Below are 22,537 nucleotides of genomic sequence, written 5' to 3'. Positions count from 1 at the left end.
AAAGATCAATGACACAAGCAGCTCAACCACTAAATGGGGGTAAAGTCTTTTCAAATAAAAGGTCCTTCCCAGATTTACCAATCTCACTCCCTCATTTAGGCCCTGAAGATCAGGTCCAGTAGTTCTGACCTGGTTTTCAAAGCTAGAAGGGTCCATGACACTGTTGTTGCTGTACTCAGAGAAGTGTCTAAGGACAGGTTTAGTTTCACTTTGGGGGATCATATCCTCCCTCTGTCCTGCGTATAAGGCTTCCCTGTAATCTATTTTTCCCTTTGTCTTCTCCCAGAGATAGATATTCTCCTGCAATAGGAACTAGAATTCAGCAAGAAACCTGTTTCCAGCCTTGGTGGTCCCCAGTGTCAGCCTGTGTGAAAAGGCAGGAGGACCCTGCGGCTGGACCCACCTACTGCAAAGACAAAGGAATCCCCTAAATAGGGATGGGTGCTAAGGAAAGATTTTCTAGTTAGTAAGAGTTTGCATTTCTCAGCATCTTAATTGTAAGTCTAATAATCTAACAGAATGTACAGAAAAATGCTACTAGTATTTCTGTACTTAAAATTATAGAAGATAATTGGACATTATTTAAGACAAAGGAAAACTTTCTGACTCTAGTTCATACGCATTTTAATCAGTAGAGTCTGGTTCATTTTGAGTTTGTGGAATTAAATGTTTTCCTAAAGGTGGTATTGCACTGGCTCCTAGGACAGTACTGCGTAAAGGAGAGTGGATGCTCATAGTTTACACACAGTGTGTAGCTCAAGTTGCCATCTTAAAACAAAACAGCAGCCAATACATTTTACAAATGCTTTAACTGTTGTGACTTTTAAAAAGCTGGGACAAAATTACTGAGATATGTGATTTCTCTGAGGGTGGTTACTAGCTCCAGAATTACATGCTTAAATAATGTGTCCTTAGTTTTCCGAAACTTTTTCCAAGATAGAGAAGTATCATCCACCAAATAACACCTCACCGTGTTTCAGTTTTTCTATTTACAAAATGAAAACTTCAATTCAAACTCACAAAAGTGCTGAGAGAACTGATGAAATGCCAAGGACAGGGGAAAAAACGTGCCTACGTGACTGCATGTATGTGATTATATATTAATACATAATTAAATGTATAGTTTATATCTATATAATTAACTCATTAATTTTTCTTTGATTTATCAGAGATGTAAAATGAGTTTATACATGGAAATGGGACTAGCTAACCTAGATTTGATTTTATTTATTTATTTTAGTGGGGACAGGGTCTCACTCTGTCCCCCACGCTGCAATACAGTGGCACTATTACTATCACTGCAGCTTCCACTTCCCAGGCTCAAGTGATTCTCCAACCTCAGGCTCCCCAGTAGCTGGAACTACAGGTATACACCACCATGCCTACCTAATTTTTTTTTTTTTTAATAGACACAGATCTTACCTTGTTGCCCAGGCTGGTCCTGAACTCCTGGGCTCAAGTAATTCTCCAGCCTCAGGCTCCCAAAGTGCTGGGATTAGAGGTGTGAGCCACTGCACCAGCCCTAACGTAGGTTTTAGTTCAACAGCTCACTAGCTCTGTGACGTTAGCCAAACCTCTAACCTTTTCTGAATCTTAATTTCCACGAGGCTCTGATATTAAAATTGATATAAAAATACTGTGTAAACAGCAACATATTTTCTGAATGCACATTTTGCTGGGCCTAAATGGATGCAGGAGTATAAATTCATACAGTGGAAACACATTAAGTAACAGGTGAATTTCTTTGTAGCAGACAGATGCCTAAACTTAGATTTTAATGATTAGAACACAGAGGAATTAAAAGTAAACAGCATAAGTCCCTATGTAGTAAATAAGAACATAAATTATATGTGTTAGAGAAATGTTAAGTATTTCCCCCTTCTACCCAAAGAACAAGCAAGGACTTTTAAATACAGAGAGGAAAAAAAAGTAGAAAGAAAGGGCTACCAATACTGCCTGATATGAAGCATATTCTTACACAGATGCATTTCCAGAAGACATTCAGGATCATGTTAACAAAACTGGACAAGGAAGTAGAGATGATATGGACTGGAGACACCAGTGTTTTGCTTTTCATTTCCTTCCTTTAACACAGTTGCTGGACTCTGACTCTGCCATGTGCCCACTACCTTCCTCTAATATGCTACCATCTCTTTATTTTCTCCACTTCTTCCCTTTGGCATTTGACTTTCCTTTGACTCTCACTTCTTCTACTACCACTGTAAAGTATAAAAATGTATAGCTGATACATTCACATGGGAAGGTGAGTGTATTACTTCTCTGGTAATATACCCATTTGACTCTTGCAGCTGCTCCAAGAATCCTAATAATCCCGAGACTCAAAGAAGTTAACAGCTTGTGTAAATTAGTTCCACAATTGTGGAAGACAGTGTGGCGATTCCTCAAGGACCTAGAAATAGAAATTCCATTTGACCCAACAATCCCATTACTGGGTATATATTCAAAGGATTATAAATCGTTCTATTATAAGGACACATGCACACGAATGTTCATTGCAGCACTGTTTACAATAGCAAAGACTTGGAACCAACCCAAATGCCCATCAATGATAGACTGGAGAGGGAAAATGTGGCACATATACACCAAGGAATACTATGCAGCTATAAAAAATGATGAGTTCATGTCGTTTATAAGGACATGGATGAACCTGGAAACCATCATTCTCAGCAAACTGACACAAGAACAGAAAATCAAACACCCGCATGTTCTCACTCATAGATGGGCTTTGAACAATGAGAACACATGGACACAGGGAGGGGAGCATCACACACTGAGTTCTGTGGGGGGAACTGGGGAAGGGACAGAGCGGGTGGGGAGTTGGGAAAGATAACATGGGGAGAAATTCCAGATATAGGTGATGGGGAGGAAGGCAGCAAACCACATTGCCATGTATGTACCTATGCAACAATCTTGCATGTTCTTCACATGTACACCAAAACCTAAAATGAAATATATATATATGAGCTTTGTTCAAGGTGACACAGCCAGTGATAGAGCCAAGGTTGAAATTCAAATCTGGATGGCTTCAGTGACTATATGTTCCTCTCCAAAAACTGAAAGAAAGTGTTTTGGGGGCATGAGGTTTGAAGTTTGTCAGGAAGCTGTGAAGAAGACAACCAAGGAAATGTTAGTTGACAGCAACCCCTTTCTTTACCTTAATTGTTTTTCTGGGATGCAAGCTCAGATGAATACAAGGCTAAAGGTAGCCTAACAAAAGACCTCATCAGGCTGATGAACAGGACTATTGAGAAAAGGAGGAAAACTACTCTATGGAAGGAGAAGTCATTATCAAAAGTTTGCTTTGGAGTAGACAAAATCGGATCTGCAAGTGGAATCATGGTGAAAGGAATGAGTCCTATCCCCCATCCCCTAAAGCTATAGCAAGCATACCACTTGCCCATCTAGTGACACTGAGCTCAAGACTAGATTTGTATACATTGGCTTGATGTGTTCAGGAAAACTTTTTTCTGTTCTTCAGTGTGTTCTTCCAACATATTCATAAAAAAATATAATCCATGCTGGGTCACTGCTAGAGGATGCTATTGTAGTTACATCCTGCCTTTATATTACACATGTCCCACCTGCAAGCAATTGTCCTCCTTTCTTTCCTCCCTCCATCCCTCCCTCCCTCTCTTCCTTCTTTAATTCTTTCCTTTTCTTCCTTCCTTTCCCTCCTCCCCTCTTTCCTTGCTTCCTTCCTTTCCTGCTTCCTTCTTTGCTTCATTTCTTACTTCTCTCATTATTTCTTCCTTTCCTTCCATCCCTTCTCAAATATTTATTGAAGCTCTTCTATATGCACTGTGGCAGGCATTGGTGAAGAGGTCCTGCTTAACTGTGGTTCCCATGGGTCTTTAGTCTCTAATGTTCTCCTGTATTATTCTTTTAAAGATGATTTTAAAATGAATCCTTTCAGTCAAATGCCAGATTCAGATTCTCCCTCCTCACTGTCTTTGAGAAGGATCATCTATCTACTCTTTTAAATAGTAGCTTTTCCTACAGGTCTACCAAGAATATATATGCAATAAGAGTTTTGTCCTTAAACTGGACATGAATCATTAAGGAATTTAAAGATGGACTTTATCACTGCCCTAAAACTTTAAGTATAATTTTGGTCCTGGGTATATAGATACATTTTTTTTTAAATATAGCCCTAGTTTACATCAGATTTGCAAAGGGGTCTATAGCCTAAAAATAGTTAAAAACCTCTGAGCTGTTTGAATGTACAGTAATAAAATTTATAAAATTTGTTCTTCATCTAGGCTTAACATTACAGCTCTTTCTCATATGTTATCTGATTTCCTGATGATCACAATTGTGGTGAACACAAATGAAGGCTATTATCACTGGGTATATCTTGATGGTACATTTTTAAAGTTTGTCCTGACTTAACATGATATAAAAAGAATTTGGATTACTCAGCAAAAGGGACTGATGTAAAATTTAATTTACAATGTATATCTTACTTCAAATTAACATGGTGTAAACCCTATTCAATGAAAAGTCTTTTGATGCACTCACAAAGCATTAAAGCACATCTTTATGGGACTGCTTGGTGAAAAAACTAGTGTTTCAAATGAACAAAAATTAGCAATTATTTTAGCCAGCTTTGCTTGCTACAGTCCCATACACATGATTAATAAGGGAACTGGATTTGTAGACACCGGTGTCTGATTTAGAGCTGATGACACTTTACACAGTAACAGTGATACTACTCTTGGGGGTAATGTACCCAAATTATCCCTCTTTCTACGTTTACACAGAAAGGCAGAACATTCATCATCTATTCTTGCCTTTTCAATGTAGTGGTGGGGGGGCGCATAAGAAGCAACCAGTGCTTACAATCTGAGAGAATGAAACTCAGGGGTCAAACTGTCTCCTGGAGGCTGAGATGCACTTGAGCCAGGGTCGTTGTCCTTTTACCATAGGGAGGTCACGCAGCCCAAAAAAAGCAAACCAGGAATTAACAACTCAATGCCCTTGAGTTCTGTAAATAAAAATTGAACCACTCATCACATCATTTTTACATCTGAAGTCAAGTTTTAGTGAAAATACAAGGTTAATGATCCTAGAAACTAGATTTCAGTGTGAAATACGCTTTGGCATAGCCTTGTTACATTATGGCATATTGAGAAAAGAAACTGAGAACAGCTTATAGAGGAAAATCAAAAACACTGCATACTAGTCAATTCATTCATTAATTCACTCAACCAAAATGTGGCCCACTCCAAGATATGTATCCAACTGAAATGAAAACCTATGTTCACACCAAAACCTTTACTCTGATGGATAGAGCAGCTTTATTTATAACTTCCCCAGCTGAATACATCTGAGGGATGTGAATCGGAACAACTCCATCTTAAATAGGAGCTGGGTAAAATGAGGCTGAAACCTACTGGGTTGCATTCCCAAATGATTAAGGCATTCTAAATCACAGGATGAGATAGTAGGTCAGCACAAAATGCAGACCATGAAGTCCTTGCTGATAAAACATGTTACAGAGAAGGAGCCGGCCAAACCCCACCAAAACCGAAATGGCCGTGAGCGTGACCTCGGGTTGTCTTCACTGCTACACTCTCATGACAGTTTACAATGCCATGGCAATGTCAGGAAGTTACCCTATGTGGCCAAAAAAAAAGAGGTGTGAATAATCCACCCCTTGTTATCAAGAAATAACCATAAAAATGGACAACCAGGCTGAGCACGGTGGCTCCACGCCTATAATCCCACCACTTTGGGAGGCCAAGGCAGGTGGATCATGAGGTCAAGAGATTGAGGCCATCCTGGTCAACAAGGTGAAACCCCGTCTTTAGGAAAAATACAAAAATTAGCTGGGCATGGTGGTGCGCACCTGTAGTACCAGCTACTCAGGAGGCTGAGGCAGGAGAGTTGCTTGAACCCAGGAGGCGGAGGTTGTGGTGAGCCAAGATTGTGCCGTTGCACTCTAGTCTGGGTAACAACAGCAAGACTCCGTCTCAAAAAAAAAATAAAATAAAATAAAATAAAAAGGACAACCAGGCTGGGAATAGTGGCTTATGCCTGTAATCCTAGCACTTTGGGAGGCTGAGGATATGAATCACCTGAGGTCAGGAGTTCAAGACCAACCTGGCCAATATGAAGAAACTTCATCTCTACTAAAATTACAAAAAATTAGCCAGGCATTGTAGATGGCACCTGTAATCCCAGCTATTCAGGAGACTGATACAGGAGAATCTCTTAAACCTGGGAGGTAGAGGTTGCAGTGAGCCAAGATCGTGCAACTACACTCCAGCCTAGGCAACAAGAGTGAAACTCCATCTCAATCAATCAGTCAGGACAACCAGCAGCCCTCTGGGCTGCCCTGTCTATGGAGTAGCCATTTATTTATTCCTTTACTTAGTTAATAAACTTGCTTTCCCTTTGTACTGTGAACTTGCCCTGGATTCTTTCTTGTACAAGATCCAAGAACCCTCTTCTTGGGGTCTGGATCAAGACCCCTTTCCTCTAAAATATTTCTGGTGACCATGAAGAGACTGTAGTGCAGAAACCCTGACCCAACATCTACCTTTGGGTAAGTGTTGGGGTCCTGTAACATCTTTCTGGTGACCACAAGAGCAACTATATACGGCAGAAACCTCCAACCCGAAGCCTAACTTTGGGTAAGTAGTGGGGTCCGTAAACATCTTTCTAGTGAACCACCGAAGGGACAATACTGAGGAGACCCCCCACTGACCCAAAAGAGACTGCAGCACTGGATGAATGACTATGGCTAAGTGGTGGGGTACCCGAGTCAAAATTGGGATTAGGTTAGAGGCCTAACTTAGGGGAGCTACAGTCTCTCCTAAGACAGAGTGGGTTACAGGTTCCTTCTTAGTAAAAGTCAAGATGCTTGACCGACCTTGGGTTAGAGGCTCAACTTAGGAAGGTTAGAGTCCCTTCTAGGATTTAGAACTCAGTAAAGTCCCTCTGGACTAAGAACGGGTTACTGCTAGTTAATCTGCCTGGCACAGCTGATGGCTGTGGGTGACAGGGTTATATACAGAAATGTGGGACATGGGGAGCTTTTTCCTCCATAAAAAGGGAAATGAGAGCTAACAAGACTGCTGGAAAAGATCCCTTTGCTATTGAGAAGCAGCCGCCTGAACTTTTCAGTGTTGCTGCAATGGGTGAGTCTTTTCTCTCACCTCCGTGAGCACTCCACTTGCCCCACCCTAACATAGGCAATACTTTCCTTTCCTTTTTTTTTTTTTTTCAATCTTTTCTGTTATTCAGACTGACCAACTTTGCCCAGAGACCACATGTTGAAGCTCCTAGTTGGAGGCTGGACTGAAGATGACAGGGCCCACCTGAGGGCAAATTCAAGCCTTGCCAGTTTGATACTGGGGGCTAAGCAGAGTGACTACTGTCTACATTTTATCATATGTATTTTGCTGTAGCCAGAATGAAAAAAAAATAATTTTCCTTTATGATGTGGCTTGACCCCCAGGGTAATGGTGCCACAAGCTGTATCACTAGGGCCGCTCAAAGAAAGGGGACCCAGAAGTCTGGCATGCCAACAAAAGAGTAAAAATTTCTTACCAGTTCGATGTCTGGCTTCTCTCTCTCTGTGCAAATGGTGAATAAACGGTACAAATAAAATAAAAATTAAAAAATCTGTTTATCTCCTCTGTAAAGTTTGGATTAACACGAAAAAGAATTTTAAGGCTAGTCTTAAGCTGCTGTATTTTGAGGTATGAATTTGTTTTTCTGTGGAATAAAACATGGGCTTAGAATACTTATAAGCCCACTTTTCAAGATGACCCAGCAAATCGGTCAGTAACAAAGTTGGCTGTAGGTCTCTAAAACAACCAAAAAGCTGGATGAAGTCTCCACGTTGTTTTATGCCCTTGGAAGCTTGACTTTTTAATCATGTGGCAGTACTTTCTCTTAGTCTCTGCCTTTCAAGAAACAGAAATTTTAGGGTTCATGTCACAGCTAGCTCTAAACATCATATTAAATAGTTACAAGGCCTTTGCAAGCTCAAAATTAACTACTCTAGGCTTCTTCTAGGAAAGAAAGTGGGGACTGCCCCATCTTGCAGCTCAGTAACTAAGATTTCTGCACTTTCACAGTGGCTGTCCAGGTTCAATTCCCCACTTACAAAGTAAGTAGTTTCTGATTTAATATCCACATGACCTTGTCTATTCTCTTCTCCATGAACCATCTTAAATTTACCTTTCTCTAAGTACCTAGGAGGTTACCTTTGGCAAAGTTCAGAAGTTAGAAATATTGGCCATTTGGCATGGCTCAAGTTGGGCTAATAAGAGATCCAAAGGGATTTTTTAAAGAGCACTATGATTAAAAGTCAGCTTAATTAAAAGTGGATAAACAAGTGATAGATCTACTTAAAAGGCTTTCTCCTTTACTCTTCTTAAAACTTGTTTTTCTGGAGAAGGGGTTTCTTCTCAGTTGACTGAATTATTTTTCTCCATTTTTTTTTGCCTTGCTACTACTCTTAACACACATATGAGAGGCCCTAAAATAACTTCCGGTAGGCTGGGAATCCCTAGGAGAAACACAGGCAGCACCACAGATCCCATTTTGGGAAAAACAAACAAACAAAACCTCTGTTTCCCTCATTAAATCCCAGGAATTAAAAGCAAATAGATCCCTCTCAAAATCAAAGGCTCTGTTTTGCTTTGCATTGTGTTATCTGACGGCTTTGAGTTTCAGGAGTATCAAAAATTACTTCACATTATGAGAGCACTTTGGTGTGTAATGAATAGGTAGGAAATAGACTTTAAGTGATGGCTAATAGTAGTTATGAAGGGATACTTGGATCAGAGAATCATGGTCTTGGCCACCTGGAAGAAAAGAAAATACCACTACCCCCAACTGAGAGATGAGAATCCAATGAGAAATGGGCATTTTACAAAATGGACTGATTGGCTTTGGGTTGCTCTGCAATTAACTGCAAAGAAAAAGCACTGCACTGTCTTCTCCTGCAGTATTTTCCTCCTTTCGGCAATCCAGGATCCAGTATAAAATGTGGCTCTTAATTTTGGGGACCTGTCTTTGCCTTCAACTGCTTATTTGTCCCTAGAAACACATGCTTTCTGGTCCTATTCCTCCAAGTGCCCTGCCCTGAAGAGAGTAATCTGATTAAGAATGTGGCAAATAAAAAAAATCTTAGAAGTGCTAAATCTTCTTTCTGCCTGTGCATTTGTTTTTTTATGTTTATATATAAAAGAGCTCTGACCGACTTAGAAAAATAAGTGCTTAAATATTTTGCCAGAATAATAGAAACTTTAATGCCTTTTTGTTCACATGACTTTAAGTAATCTTTTGGAAATAAAGACAGTTTTAAAGATTACTGGTAAACTAAAATGTCTTGAAAATGTAGACATTTGGTCTAAATTAAGGTCAGATATATTTGCTAAATGCTTTAAGGTCAAACTGTTTCTTTGACTTTACAAAACTGTTCAGTTTACTTACCTTTAAGCCCTTAGATTCAAGATAAGCCCTGGGGATATGTGGAATTAGCCATGCCCCCATCTATACAAAGAAAATTATAAAGAAAGAGATTTGATATAAGAAAGGATCTTGTATGGTAAATTCTTGCCCTAAAGTAAAATGACTGGTTATTTAAAAGGAAGAATATTTAAGGCAAGTCAGGAAGTCTAAGAATGTCTCAGATTGCCTGTGTAAGTAATGAATGGATCTGTGAAAGGGAATGTATGCAAGAAATGTTGTCCAATTCAAAGGTTGTTAAGCATCCTAAATGCTTCATAAAATGCCACTATAACTCTTACTGTATATCCTGCCTGCTTAAGGAAAGGCAAGACCAGGGCACATGTGGAGTTAGCCATGCCCCTTAGCTGTATTGGAGAATAAGCTCTTATCTGCATTCTGCCTGGTGTGTTCTAGGCTAGGCCCCACATCTAGTACACAATTTAAATTATTAATCAAGGTTTTCACTAAAAGTAAGAGTCACTAAAAGTTAACACTGTAATATGTAACTGAGACTACTGAGGAAACAATTTTACATGTAAGGTATATAAGGAAACTAAAAGGTACTTTTGGTAAAAGATAAGAAGACACAGGAATGTGGGTTTTTATTGCCTAAAGAGTTAAAGAATTGTTTAAGTTAGATGAAGTAAAGCTAAAGGTTTGAACAGTTGTAAAAGGTTTATACAAATTAATTGTAAGAGATTCTGCATGTAAACATACTGACTAAAGTTAAAGGGGTATTATTCAGATTTTCCATAAACTAAATATTGGAATAAAAGCACAGCAGATTTTTCATAGAGCACTTATCTGCTCTTTTGCAATAATAATAAAGTAAAGGGTAAAAAAAAAGGTTTATAAGAATCTTACCTTATTGTTAAACATTGAAATTGGGTAAATATGTCTTTAAGGTGTTATTAAAAATTGGGTTTGACATCAATAATGCACTAATGCAACAGTGACATTTGGCTTATCTGGTATGAAAATCATACAAGAAGCATTTTCAAATATGCAATGCTCTTTGGTTTTCTTAGGTTATATTTGTATGAATATGTTATTGGTATGTGTTCTAAAATAATGGGAAATTCCTATAGTTCTAGTGACTTAGTTAGTTGTAGGGTTTTGATAATTATAATTGTTACATAAAATCATTGTATGCTACAAGGTTAACCACAATTTCTTTGTCAATTGTGTTTTTTACTATGGCTGACGTAAGATGTTTTGTCATTCACGGACAATTGCTGTCCTGTTTTAAACCTCTTCAAAAGGTGGTTCATTATCAACTATAGCACTCTGACAGGTGTACTTAAATGCAAGTTTCTAATAGCTTTGGAAATTGTAATACTAGAATAGAAGAAACAACTTTCAGAACTCTCACGAAGAGCTGGAATGTTCATGAGTATCTCAGAACAGGAGTTAACTGAATTAACGCAACCAACCGAAAACAGAAGTAATCTTTTTAGCTTTGTTTAAAATGTTGGTGATTCTTTTTCAAAATCAAGGCAATTTTTCTTTTGAGCTATTTACAGCTTGGAGCAATTGAGTAAAGTATACTCCGGTAAACAAAATTTGGAGCATATTTGCTTCTCTCTACCTGATTTCTCCAGAATGTGGAAACTAGTTGAGTTTTCTTAACTTGTGGCAATAGAGTTATTAGAGTTATTTTTGTAAGTACAATAAGAATCTGTTTTATTTTGTAACAGAAAATAATTAGAAAAAGTGACTATTATGCCAATGCTTTGACTGGAATGGTGTGCTTTCCTTTAAAGAATTAAACTTGACTTACAAAGCCAGTAAAAGCCCCTTGGGGAACTGGTCTCATACCTTGACTACACAGTCCTGGTACAAGGTTTCTGATCTGTGGTGAGTAAAGAATGTCACTTTCTGACAGGTCCAGAAGCTCCAAGTTATCTTGGGACCTCAAAAGGAAAAAAATTAACCAACTTACAGGTATTTGAGGGTAAAAACTTGTGGCTGGGCTCGGCTTCAAAAAAGTCTTATCTGAAATTTCTTCTATGAAAAAGAGTTCCATCAAAGTCAATTTAAGAAGAGCTTATGTGGAAAATAATTATTCTTGCTGAACTTTATACAAATTATCAGGCCAAGTATAATAAAGCACATCAGCCATTTTATGATTTGTCTGTAGTAAAAATGGGAAAGTGGAGAGAGAAATATTATATTTCAAGAACTACAGCATACTTGTTATTAAATTCTAGTCTCACTGGTTTTTACATTTGTTTCTAAAGTTTAGGCTAACCTTGCTTATTCCTGTAAACCAAACAGTGATCTCTACTATTGCTCAGAAGAAAAAAGACAGACAGGTAATGTAAAAATCTGAATCGGTATTCTAATTCTGGGAATATTATAATCAGCTAACAACCCCATATCAGCTTAGTTCCAACAACTGCCTAGTTCCTGAAAAGCCTTCTAACTTAATTTACTTGGAATAACTTTACTTATATTGCTTTACTTTTGTGAATATATTGGTATTATACTCTTTGTGTAGGAATACAGAACAAGCTTACTGAATGTTTTCTTAAACTAAACACTTATTAATCTTCCAGATATCACCTCTTGTTGAAACTCAAGAGTCCTGAATGCTCCTTGCCATACTGATGTTTTCTGACTGAGCTCCTCTCTACCATGAACACAAGATAACTGATAGGCAGAAATATTATCACCCCTATTCAGCCTGAAGAAGTTACAGAAGATGGATTTTCATCCCTCTGCAACCGTTAACATTAAGAGTTCTCTTATAAAAGGGATGGGGGAATTGTCAAGAGACTTGTGAACAAGACTGACTCCATCTAGTTTTGTTTGTTTTTTGATACTGAGTCTTGCTCTGTCACCCAGGCTGGAGTGCAGTGGCACAATCTTGGCTCACTGCAACCTCCACCTCCTGGGTTCAAGGGATTCTCTTGCCTCAGCCTCCCAAGTAGCTAGAATTACAGACACATACTACCTCACCTGACTAATTTTCATTTGTATTTTTAGTAGAGACAGGGTTTCACCACATTGGCCAGGCTGGTCTCAAACTGCTGACCTCAGGTGATCTGCCCACCTCAGCCTCCCAAAGTGCTAGGATTATAGGCGTGAGCCACTATGCCCAGCTACATTCCCATCTTAAGTAAGAGCTGAGTAAAATGATGCTGAAACCAACTGGGCTGCATTCTCAGATGGTTAAGATATTCTAAGTCACAGGTTGGGATAGGTCAGCATGAAACACAGATCATAAAGACCTTGCTGATAAAACAGGTTGCAGTGAAGGACCTGGCCGAACCTACCAATACCAAAATGGCCATGAGAATGACCTCTGATTGTCCTCACTGCTACACTCCAACCAGAGCCATGACAGTTTATGAATGCCATGGCAACATCAGGAAGTTACCCTCTTTGGTCTAAAAAGGGGAGGCATGAATAATCCATCCCTTGTTATCATATCATCAAGAAATCACCATAAGAATGGGCAACCAGCAGCCCTCACGACTGCTCTGTCTATGGCTTAGCCATTCTTTTATTCCTTTACTTTCTTTATTTGAGAGAAGGAAAGAAAAAAAAGGAGTGAAGGAGAAGAAGAAAGAGGAAGAAAAAGAGGGAGAGAGAACAGAAATGTTGCTTTATTCTAAAAAAAATGGGTATTAATAATGGCCAATCAATGTTTCATTTAAACCTATGAGTAAGTGTGATGTGGTATTGACAAGAATGTATATTTTGTATATTTAAAGTGGAGAGCTCTATAAATATTTATTAAGTTTACTTGTTCCAGATCTGAGTTCGAGTCCTTGATATCCTTTTTAATTTTCTGTCTCATTGAGTCTAAGTCTCTATGTATCTGGGTGTTAGGATCGTTAGCTCTTGTTGCATTGATCCTTTTACCACTATATCTTTGTTGCTTTAAAATCTATCTTATCAGATATGAGAATTGCAACTCCTGCTTTTTATTTATTTATTTATTTTTGCTCTCCATTTGGTTGGTAAATTCTTTCTCCACCCCTTTGTTTTGAGTCTTTGTGTATCCTTGCATGTGAAATAGGTCTGGATGTAACATGTCATTGGGTTTTAGCTGTATCTTTTGATTGGGGGATTTAGTCTATCTAATTTTAGGATTACTGCCATTTGATGTTAACTGGCTGTTTTATCCATTCATTGATGTAAATTCTTCTTTATTCCTTTACTTTCTTAATAAACTTGCTTTCACTTTGCAGTGCAGATTTGCCCTGAATCCTCTCTGGCATGAGAACCAAGAATCCACTCCGAGATCTCGATTGGGCCCCCTTTCCTGTTAACAAATAGACTTCTGGATGTCCTATACTGAGAGATGAATAAATACATCGTAGTGTATCTGTACAATGGGATATTACTCGGTAATAAAAATGAACAAAGTACTGATACATGCTACAACATGGATGGATATCAAATGCATTATATTAATTGGATAAGCCAGAATGAAGCTCTAATATTGAATTACTCCATTTATATAACATTCTGGCAAAGACAAACTACAGGGACAGAGAACAAATTCGTAATTGTTAGGGGTAAAGGCTTAACTAAAAAAGGCTAGTGTGTGTGTGTGTGTGTGTGTGTGTGGTGTGTGGTGTATGTGTTCATATGGGTTGACAAAAATATTCTATATTTTGATTGTAATGGTGTTATACTACTCTGCATTTATCAAAACACATGGAACTCTACCCCAAAAAGACACATTTTATTGCATTCATATTTTAAAAAATTAATTTGAAAAAGGTGGCAATAAAGTATTCTAAGTTCAAAAGCAATTTTAGTTGACATTTTGTATTTCTTGGACTCCTTGAGAAGTCTGAAGATGAAAAAGCAAACAAAACAAAAATAAAATACAAAAATCTTTTTCCTTAACCTTAAATTTCACAACATAAATGAACAAGATAAACTTGTAGGAAAAAACATAAGTTTCGAGATGGTACACCATCTCAATGTAATGGTATGTGCAATCTAAAGTATGTGAAAGATCAATTATTACTGGAATAGATGTTCACATCCGGGTCAATTTTACCTAAGATATATTCTTACAGCTGTTAACTTTTGCAGCTAAAACAAAACCAGCTCCCCAAAAGTAAAATCTGGGGTTCCCTATCTCTATCTCTATCTCTATCTATCTTGGATAGAGAGATCCAAGATGGCTGATCATTAACAGCTCAGGATTGTAGCTCCCAGTGAAAGCTCAGAGAATGAGAGGACGCCACACTTTCAGACAAATTTTCGTCGCTCACAGACCAGCAGATTTCTAGTGGAGGAGCCCCATGGGTCGCCAGCGTGACTCCTGTGGCTGGCGCAGCAGTTTTGCCGGCGCCTTGGCGCGGCAGCTCTTCATGCAGAGAAAACGGGACTGGTTCCCTTACTGACCAGTGTTTGTAGCTCCGGGAAGGCAAAGCCGCTTGTTGCGGACTCAAGAAGGAAGTCAGACCAGAGATTTCCAGGCAGAAGAGCACCATCAGTCTTATTGCTGCTATTTTGGCCGGTGCAGTGGGTTGCTTGAATCCCAGCACTGGGAATCAATAAACTGGACATCGACTCACAAACCTCATTAGAAAGGTGGTAATTGTAAAGATGACAGATGGATAAATTTATAATAAAGAGAAAAAAACCAGCCTAAGAAGGCCGAGCATACCCAAAATCAGAACCCCTCTCCCTCTACAGGGGATTGCAGTTCCTCATCAGCAATGGAACAAGCCCTGATGGAAAAGGACTGTGTTCCATTATCTGAAGTAGGCTTCAGAAGGTGGATAAGAAACTTCCGGGAATTAAAAGAACTTGTTCTAACCCAATGTAAAGAAACTAAAAACTTTGAAATAAGGTTTGATGAAATGCTGAAAAGAATAGACAATATAGAGAGGAATATAAATGAACTAACGAAGTTGAAAAATACAACACGAGAACTTAGTGAAATATGCACAAGTTTAAATAGCAGAATGGATCAAGCAGAAGAAAGGATATCAGAAGTCGAAGACCAACTTAATGAAATAAAACGACAAGACAAGAATAGAGAAAAAAGGATGAAAGGAATGAGCAAAGTCTCCAAGAAATATGGGACTATGTAAAAAGACCCAATCTATGTTTGATTGGTGTACCTGAATGTGATGGAGAGAATGAATCCAAGCTGGCAAATACTTTTCAGGATATTATCCAGGAAAATTTTCCCAATCTAGCAAAGCAGGTCAATATTCAACCCCAGGTAATACAGAGAACACCACAAAGATATTCCTCAAGAAGAGCAACCCCAACGCACGTAATTGTTAGATTCACTAGGATCGAAACAAAGGAGAAAATACTAAGGGCAGCCAGAGAGAAAGGCCAGGTTACCCATAAAGGGAAGCCTATCAGACTTACAGCAGATCTCTCAGCAGAAACCCTACAAGCCAGAATAGAGTGGGGGCCAATATTCAACATACTTAAAGAACAGAACTTTCAGCCTAGAATCTCATATCCAGCCAAACTAAGCTTCACAATTGAAGGAAAAATAAAATCTTTTATGAACAAGCAAGTACTCAGAGATTTTATTACCACCAGGCCTGCTTTACAAGAACTTCTGAAAGAAGCATTATACATAGAAAGGAACAACCAGTATGAGCCTTTCTAAAAATATACCAAAAAGTAAAGAGCATCAAAATAAAGAATTTACATCAACGAATGCATAAAATAGCCAGTTAACATCAAATGGCAGTAACCCTAAATTTAAATTGACTAAATCCCCCAATCAAAAGATACAGCCAAAATCTAATGATATATCCAAAGATACACAAAGACTCAAAACAAAGGGTTGGAGAAAAATTTACCAACCAAATAGAGAGCAAAAATAAATAAATAAACAAAAAGCAGGAGTTGCAATTCTCACATTTGATAAAATAGATTTCAAAGCAACAAAGATACAGTGGTAAAAGGATCAATGCAACAATAAGAGATCTTAATACCCAGATACATAAGACCCATAATGAGATTTAGACTCAACGAGACAGAAAATTAACAAGGATATCCAGAACTTCAACTCAGATCCAGAACAAGTAAACTCAATAAATATTTATAGAGTTCTCCATTTTAAATACACAAAATATTGATCGGCCATTATTAATACCATATTTAGAATGAAGCAATATTCCTGTTCTCTCTCCCTCTTTTTCTTCCTCTTTCTTCCTCTCCTTCTCTCCTTTTCTTACTTTTCAACATCCTAGTTCCTCACCTCTACTCAATACATTCCTCTGAACACCTGATTCCTCGTGATTCTCCTGTCCCACTGAAACAAACAAAAAAAAAACAATAAAATGCAGATAAAACATGTATAGAAGCCTTAATAAATGCATAGAGTGACCAAAGTCAAGGGGACAAAACAAGCACACATTTTCCACTCCAGAAACCACTCCACTCATGTCCCTCCCCCTAAATAATTACTTGTATGCTTAAAATAACCCCCTCTGTACTCACAGGCTACCATTATACTAATTTTTGCCATAATCACTTCCTTGCTTTGTAGTTTTATTATGTAATTGTATATCTGTATACAATAGAATTTAGATTTGTCTGCTTTTTGATTTTATATTAATAGAAAAGTATAGTCTTCTTTGGTATCTTATCTGCTCAAATTGTTTATTCATCCATGATTTGTGAGTATATTATAATTTATTACTCATTTCACTGACCCATGTGATGCTTTATTTTATGTGTCAACTGGGCTAGGATATAGTACTCAATTATTTAATCAAATAATAATTTAGAGGCTACTCTGAAGGCACTTTGTACATGTGGTTAACATCTACACTTAGTTGACTTTACATAAAGGAGATGACCCTTGATAATGTGGATAGGCCAGTTCCAATCAGATCTCTATGTATGTGTGTGTGTGTGTGTGTGTATGTATGTATGTATGTATGTATCCATCTATCTGTCTATATTTCTGGTTCTGTTTCCCTGGAAAACCTTGACCGATACCACCCAGTTATATGGAAGATGACAGTATGGACTTTCATGCATTTGTGTTTTGGAACACATGTACAAGGCTTCCCAAAAAAAAAAAAAAGCTGGGGTTCCTATGGCTGACTCAGTGGTTCTCCATCCTAAGGTACAGTGTGGGGCTGGGGGTGCTGTAGCCCCTCTCCTCTCCCACCTCATTATCTGAACCACTGTTATTCAGCAAGGTGGGGCCTCTACCCCTGCTATTCTCTTTTCCCTACAGCTATACTGATTCCACAGTGGATAACACATTCTCCTCCCAAGAACTCATGGTTTTGGGGGGTATCAGTGGGATATCAAGTGAAGTGAATAGCTTTTGGGGACCACAGAAGGGGCAAGGCTTATTTCTTTATCTATGATGGATATATAGACTTGATAGTTTTTTAAAATGGCTAAACTGCACTTCTTGTGAGCTTTTTTCCCCCGGAATTTTCCATCCCCTGAGAGCCCGTTTAGCAGCTCCCTCCCTGCCTTATCTCACCAACTATAGTAATGAGCTCCAGGGGGACCTCACTACTGCCTTTGAAGTAACACATTTCTCTGAATTTCTTTGAAATTTCTCTTCTGTACATTGTTTGTTTCTGGTTTATTCTGACTGTCTCTTGTAGAGGGGAGTCTGACAGTTGTTGGAGGGAGGGGAGGTCCAACATGACAGCTTAGGAATGTGTAAATTGAACAACAACAAAAACACAAACAAAACAAGAAAGAAAGAAGAGGGGAAGAGAAAAAGACCTCCATGCCTACTGCCAGTTCAGGAATGTAAGCCCTTTCACTGGAGTTACTGAAGCATCTTACAGGCTGCAGGCAGAGGATGACAGCCAAGGACAGATGCAGCTGGGATGCCTGAAGCTGTCACTGAGGAGGTGGCCTGCTAGAGACAGGTTCTAGGGACAGCAGAGGGACAAGTCCAGGGGAGGAGCACAGAGACAAGCAGAGAGGGACTCTGCCCTCTACTATACTCCCTGGGTTTTTTTTTTTTTTTTTTTTTGAGACAGAGTTTCCCTTTTGTTGCCCAGGCTGGAGTGCAACGGCTCTATCTCAGCTCACTGAAACCTCTGCCTCCTGGGTTCAAGCAATTCTCCTGCCTTTTTAAGCATAAGGATCCTGCATCTGAAATAGTTTAGGATCCCCACATGCCAAGCAGAGGAATACACAGCACATCTGTTTTAATCTTTATATTTTCGACATGGAGAGACCTAAACATTTTTTTTTTTTGAAAATTCAGGAGATGGGAGATTTGATTTAGCATTCAGGAGACCTGAAGGAAGTTATAAATGCAGAAAGAAACCTGGTCCAGAACCTTGATTTAGCCATCTACTAGCACTCAGGATGAAAGAATTAAATTTCAGCCTACAGAGAATTAATCAGCCACTATCTCCAATTGATTAGATTGCAACTTGATGGTGCAGAGGTGGGAATATAAAGAAAACCAGATTGCACTGGCCCTTGAAACCTGAAATGAAAAGCCAGACTGACAAAGTCAGCACAATGTTATTTGGCTTTATTTTCATTAAAAATACTTGTGTGAGAAGACCATTACATTTGGAAATGAGGGCTACAGGTCCGAGGCCCTCAGGGAAACTTATGATGCTCTCGCAGAGCAGCAGAAGGCAGAGTGCAACTTTCCCAATTGAAAGGATGCCGGGAGATTTCACTTCTACTTTTCTGGGCTCCTTCTGAACATTTGCCTGTGCTTTTATTACCACACCTCAGACTCATATCTGAACATGGATTCCTAATTTCCTTAACCCTAATTCTTGCCCTACACAGTTAATTAAACTGTATAATCATCCTTAACTCCTCTAACACCTTTCTTGCTCTCCTGGGGTAGTCTCCCAGTCTTTATTTTTCTTTTGTGAGATATTTTATCTTTTTTGTTTGATTGGTTTTGCTATCACTTAAAGTCCCTATCACCACCTATGTAAACTCTGTCCACACCCTTTAAATGTTCTCTTCCTGGTTCCCTCCTACCCTTTACCACGCCCCAATTTAGCTGGAGGAGCATTTTGAGTTGTGTTCTTTTGCCTTTGTCTCCCCACATGAAGGGCAGATCCATGTCTTCACCCTTTTTTTATTGGTCCAGGAATCATGGATTGCAGCTAAGAGTTTCTAAAGTCTCATTAGAGTGAACAGCAGATAACAAAATCAGATTCATTTTTAGCTAACATGGGAGACTCGATAAAAACTAAATTTGTTATAATTATATAGAGAAAGTCTCAATCAATTCCAATGAATGAACATCAGAATATGTTCCCTAAATCTACTGCAATAAAGTTACAAAGCAATAATTTAAAAAAGAGGCAAAAATATTACCTAGTCCTGAAACTAAAAAGCCTGATTATTAAATTACCTTTGGGCTTCAGCAGAAATCATAAGAGAAATTATAAGACAATTAGAATTGAATGACAACAGTATCTTTGCATATGAAATCTTGCAGGGCACAACTAAAGCAGAAATCAGAGGAAAATGTATAGCTTTAAGTACACTGATCAGCAAACATAAACAAAGACACTGAAATGAAATGAGCTATGAATCCTACTTGATTCATGGGAAAGAGAAGAACAGACCAAACTGAAATAAAGAGATTATTAATAAAGTAGGCAAAAATCATGAAACATTGAACAAAAGTACAGTTATGAATATGACTAAAAGCTAAAGCTACTTTCTTTAGGACTAGTTAAACAAATATCCACTAAGAGAGAGGAAAACAAATAACCAATAAGAGTGAGGAAAGAAAAAAGACAGTATTTTTCTTTTTCTTTTTTTTTTTTCAGACAGGGTCTCACTCTGTCACCTAGGCTAAAGTACAGTATCATGATCTCAGCTCTCTGCAATCTCCACCTTGGGTTCAAGCGATTGTGTTTCAGCCTCCTGTGTAGCTGGGATTACAGGTGTGCACCACAACATTTAATTAATTTTTGCATTTTTTCATACAAATTTTTTCGTGAAACCCTGTCTCACCATGTTGACCAGGCTGGTCTCAAACTCCCGATCTCAAGTGATACCCCTGCTTTGGCCTCCCAAAGTGCTGGGATAACAAGTATGAGCCACTGCATCCATCCTCTGGCAGTATTTTTGATTATACAAAATACAAAATAAAAATTTAGACATAGCCAGAAATAGCACAGCAATTAAGAAAAAAAAATACCTCAACCACTAAATTCACTGAAATGTGTGAAAACACAGATGAACTATCTATCTGAAAAACTATATAAATTACTGTGGCTGTTTATTCTTTCTATAAACATCCACATGTGCTTCCAGAATCTTGCCACTCCTTCATGGAAGTGAAGTCTATTTCCACTCGTTTGAACAGGGCAGGTATATGCCTGCTCTGAAGAGAAGAATTCAGCTATAGACAGCCATAGAAATTCCCATGCTAGGGCCGGGCACAGTGGCTCAGGCCTGTAATCCTAGCACTTTGGGAGGCCGAGATGGGAGGATCACGAGGTCAAGAGATCGAGACCATCCTGTCCAACACAGTGAAACCCCATCTCTATTAAAAATACAAAAATTAGCCAGGCGTGGTGGCACGTGCCTGTGGTCCCAGCTACTTGGGAGGCTGAGGTGGAAGAATCATTTGAAACCAGGAGGTGGGCTGCAGTGAGCCGAGACTGCCCCACTGCACTCCAGCCTGGCAACAGAGCAAGACTCCATCTCAAAAAAAAAAAAATCCCGTACTGTGTCTTTCTCTTTGAGAAAGCCACCATCATGTTGGAAGCCAAACTAGCTGATTTAGTTAGAATACATGGAAAAACCAGATGGAGAGGCCCACAGGAAAAAGAGCAGTGGCTTTAGCTGAAAGCTGGTATCTACAGTCAGATATGTGAATAAACGAGCCTCTGGCTAATTTCAGCCCCGGTTCTTGAATTCTTCCCCCTAAGGAGCACTATCACTCAGGGACCAGCCATCCCATCATAATCCTGTCTGAATTCTTGACCCACGCTATCTGTGAGGAAAAAAATAATTATTTTTTCACCCCTATTTTTGGGTAATTGCTTACACAGCTATAGTAATTGAAACAATTGCCAAACCTAAGACAAAATTAGCAAATTGAGTTGATCAGGCAGCGTGGTAGTTCATGCCTAAAATTGCATGCATCTGCCAAGGCAGGTGGATCAGGAGGTCAGGAGTTTGAGAGCAGCCTGACCAACATCATCAAACCCCATCTCTACAAAAAATACAAAAATTAGCTGGATGTGGTGGCACGTGCCTGTAATCCCAGCTACTCAGGAGGCTGAGGCATGAGAATTGCTTGAACCTGAGAGGTGGAGGTTGCAGTGAGCTGAGGTCATGCCACTGCACCACTGCACGCCATCCTGGGCAAGAGAGCAAGACCGTATCTCAAAAAAAAAGGGGGGAGGGCAGTATTAACCACTTCACTTATGAGCACAGATGAGCAAATCCTAAATAATAATGTGACCAAATCCAAGAGACTACTAAGAAAATTAATTTGCCAAGCAATATTTATCCTGAGAGAAAATTGTTGTTTAACATCAGAACATCTCTTGACATAAGGCATCCTATTAGCAGCCTAAAGGAGAAAAAAAGAGTCATGTTTTTCTCAAAAAATGTAGAAAAATGACTTTAAATTAAGTGTAATACATACTTATGAATATAAGCAAACTAAACAAATAAACCAAAATATCTCAAATATCTGGACTACTAAGGCACTTCTAGAACTTTACAAAGAGTATATGGCAAATCTATAGCAAATATTCTGCTCAAAGAAAATTCACTATGCATTTTCTTAGAAATCTGGAAAAAAGATAAATATGCCCATTAACTGTGTCCCTGTTGGATATAGTACTAGAAGTTCTAGCAAACACAAAAGCACAAGAAAAAAAAGTGAGACAAGGACTGAAAAAAATTAGCACAAACCGATAACTATTTGCAAATGTATGATCATTTACATAGAAGAATCAACAGATTTTTTACACATTTCAAAATAAACTTCTGAAATACTGATGTGTAAGATCAACTTGCACATACTAATGGCATTAATCGAAACCAGTAATGCCAATTTGGAGATATGATAGAAAACAAGAACCACTCATAATAACTACAAAAAAAGTAT

The sequence above is a fragment of the Callithrix jacchus genome, chromosome 15 (assembly GCF_049354715.1).
Source record: "Callithrix jacchus isolate 240 chromosome 15, calJac240_pri, whole genome shotgun sequence".
Taxonomy (NCBI): Eukaryota; Metazoa; Chordata; class Mammalia; order Primates; family Cebidae; genus Callithrix; species Callithrix jacchus.
Note: the sequence above shows the minus strand (reverse complement) of the source record.